Below are 3,962 nucleotides of genomic sequence, written 5' to 3'. Positions count from 1 at the left end.
TATGATGTGTTCGTATATTTGTCATAGAGATGTATATTATTGACACTAGAGTAATCGCTCGCATTGACGCGCGCGTAATGCGGCTGTGATTTCATGTATTGCGCAGCCGCCATCTTAAAGAGGGCAAGAGCGCGGATTTATAACAGATGGCTCTATGGGAGAATATCACATATTTTACTTTTTTACATTATATTTTCAATTTAATGCTGTAAGCAACGTTAAAATCACAAGGCAAAACATTTTTATGTTAAAATATATGATAACCATGCATATTTTATAAAGGAGATGGACTGAACATCCAGAAAACGGGGGAAAACGACGAGGTCGACTGAGTAGTAGTTATTCAATATATAAGCCATCATATAGCATATACCGTGACAAGGGTGTCAGATAAGGTCAACTTAACACTTTAGAGTGTTCATATGTTCTCATTATTTGGTGCTCATTTGACACTCAGTGTTCAAGCAATATACTGTGTTGAAACAACACTTAGAGTGTAAAATAAACACCAAATACTCAGAAGTGTTGAAACAACACCGTGACAGGTGTTGGATAGAAATATTTTAACAAAAATTATTGTTGAAGTTACACTTCACTGGAGTAACTCAACACTGTCTGTTGTTGGGGTTATATATTTAAAAAAATACCCTAGTGTTAAGTTACACCGTCAGGCTGCAGGTGTTGAAGAACTTGAAATCGGACACCAAATGGTGTGAATCCGAACCGTGAAACAACACCAAAGCTGGTGTTGGTATTTTTTTTACACCAATGGGTGATTTAAACTTTCGTTTAAATTTTCGTTTCTGCAGGTGTTCGAGGGTGTCAAATGAACACCAAATGGTGTCAACTTCATAACATTCTCCGACTCGTGTTCAAATCGAACACCAAGACTGGTGTTGATATATTTTAACATCCTAAATGTTGGTAATCTTAACACCAGTGGCAGTGTAACTCCAACACCAGATGGTGTGGTCCTTTATTGCTAGGACTGATGTTAGATTTAACACCCGTGGTGTTAAATATAGTTAAGTTAACGTCGCATAGTCTCCAATATTATATTTAATGGGATTATCAGTGATTCACCGTATGATTTCTACTTGATGGACAATGAATTCTAGTTTGTTATTCATGCTTTTTTTTCCTTCTGGATGTACAGCCGAAAGCAGCACACGATCCCGGCATGATTTCCTCAAAATTATCTGAAAGGAGGGGAAACTTCAGACCAAGCCCTGATCTATATGTAATGCACGTACAGCAACCTATTTTTTGCCCTCTTTAAGATGGCGGCCGCCCCGAACATGAATTCGCAGCAATTTGATGAAGTCCGCCCTCTAGTGTCAATAATATACATCTCTATGATATTTGTGTGTGTGTGCGTGCTAGTATTTATATTTCTTGTCTGGAACTGCGGTGGGAAAAATAATTTCGCGCCCGCGCGTAGCACGCTCTTTCATCTAGTGTAAAGGGTTCCTTAACGTGCAAATTTTCATCGAAGCAATTTACGCAGGAGCAATGCCATTGAATCATATACATACATTAAAGGTGAATTTGATAATCCATATGCCCATGAACAGACGTGTTTTTCATGACTGTTTCAGGAACGGATTTTGAATTCCCCCTTTGTTGTCACATCAAGGGCACTGACGAAAAGGGTGGCTTTACCTTTCATTTTTGAGAGCTACGCTCCTTTTAAAAATTACTAATCCATTTGTAAGTGCCGAAGTTAGCTATTTCTATTTTACAAACACACACACACGCACTCACACACATATATATATATGTGTGGGGGAGCACATATACATGTATATACGCTGGTGATTTATATGTGAATATATAAACATTGGTGACATCGAATCATGTCGCAAGCCCATTGCAAGATGTTGATTCTTTCAAGGATACATGGAAGCCAGTAGAATCATTACAATACTTGTTTTAATGCCAATTGCCCCTCCCCACAAAGTAGTATTTTTAAGTTTACAATTTACAATTATTATGAATTACTATGTAGATAACGTCTAACAAAGGGGTGATCAAGGTTGCAAAAGATCGAAAGCAATGTAGAGACAGCTTTCTTTTAATATTAAATTGCTGGATTTTTTATTCTCATCTCTTTCTCTCCCCCCCACCCCCTTTCTCTCTCTCTTTATCTGAACCTGTCATACTTTGACTACCGTGTCTTATGTTAGGAACCACTGGTGATGGAGCGGCCACAGCGGATGTATAAACTGGTCAATATCTGATCTAGTAACAACGAGAACACTGACCGTATGACATAGAATTCACTTATATATCTCTGATTACTTTATTATAGATCACCAATTTATCTGCAAGTTATATCCCTCATAATAATAACCTTAACAAGTGATGAGCATCAACCCGGTCATGTGATCAAAGATAGCCCCAAACAATGTCACTAAATTGGCAAAAATGCCATCCAGACATCATGACGCCATTATCCGGAAATAGGACCCCGAGTCGTATATACTTAATGTATATATATATATATATATATATTAGGTCAACTACAAGGAGATGAATGTCCGTCCGCGAAGTTATTTTTTCACCGCAGTTGTGGACATCAATGTGAATATTCAGGACTTTCATCTTCGGAATAAGACTACGCATTCGCGTGGATTTGACAAAATCGTGGCCGTTTCGTTGCATGCCATGAATGAAACAGCATCTTGAAGTTGCCGGTATATACCCTCACTGTTATAGCCTATATAGGCTTAGATCTATATCTCCAATTGATTCTTATACATTTATCGAATTGCCATTAATGACAAGACAAAATGTTAGGCTAGCATAGGCTAGGGCATTAACTTTGTCTGTATCTCAAATCTGGACCTGTCTAATGCCTGCAGCCGCGTACTGGTTGATTCTGAATTTTGGGCCTAGATTTACTTCCGTTAGACCAATTAGCTTGGTAGTCTTGGTTTGATAGGTCTAATTTATTCCGTATATAAACTTAGTCCTAGATCTTTTAAAAAAGTTTAAATCTAGTTTAGTCTCTACTCTGGATCTAGACCACTCAGATGTACACTCTTGATCACGTAGGCCTATAGGCCTATAACGTCAAGCACAAATTAACTTAAATGTGCAAAACAAGCATGTGAATGTTTAACGCGCAGCTCTGCATAGCTATTTCAATCACCGATCAAGTAAACTCTCTTGATCAACAAAATGTAATTGATCGATAAGCATAAATTAGGTCTACTAAGTTTTTAATTTCCCGTGCTCGAAATAGGCAATGGTTTTACTAGTTCTCTATACGGACTAGACATATTAAACTAAGGCTACCAAGTTCATTGGATAACGTAAGTAAACGTTAAGTTCGGAATTAACCCGTTCTAAGCTAACCATGGCATTAGTCGGCTTCAGGCATATTTGAGATAATATTAATGCTCTAGCCTAGGCTATAGCCATAGCCTAGCTTTACATTTTGTCTTGCCATTAATGGCAATTTGATAAGTGTTTAAGAATTGGATCTAGATATAGATCTAAGGTCTAGGTTTAGGATATAGGGTACCGGCAATTTGAGGGTGCTGATTCATTCAAAACATGCAACGCAAACAGCCACAATTTTGTATAGTCCACGCTCATGCGAAGTCTTATTCCGAAGACGGAAGTCATGAATATTCATATTGATGTCAACACCTGCGGTGGGAAAAATAATTTTGCTCAAAGTACACGCAGTGAACTATTGACTTTATCAAAATTTATTGATAATTTCACACCTTATTGTTCATTATATATTCAATTACATTTGCTATCAGTTGTATGTAATATGTTGTAGTGATGTAAGGCAAGGACTATAAATCTTCCATGTACTCCTATACATAAAATGGCTAAAATATATGTTTTGAAAAGTTTTTCTTCAAATTTTATTGTTTCATGAGGACATAAAACAATATACTATGGGCTTTGATTACTCTCCCAGGGGAGAAAGGTATGATAGGAGA

This window comes from Lytechinus variegatus, chromosome 2 (genome assembly GCF_018143015.1).
Source record: "Lytechinus variegatus isolate NC3 chromosome 2, Lvar_3.0, whole genome shotgun sequence".
NCBI classification, from domain to species: Eukaryota; Metazoa; Echinodermata; class Echinoidea; order Temnopleuroida; family Toxopneustidae; genus Lytechinus; species Lytechinus variegatus.
Note: the sequence above shows the minus strand (reverse complement) of the source record.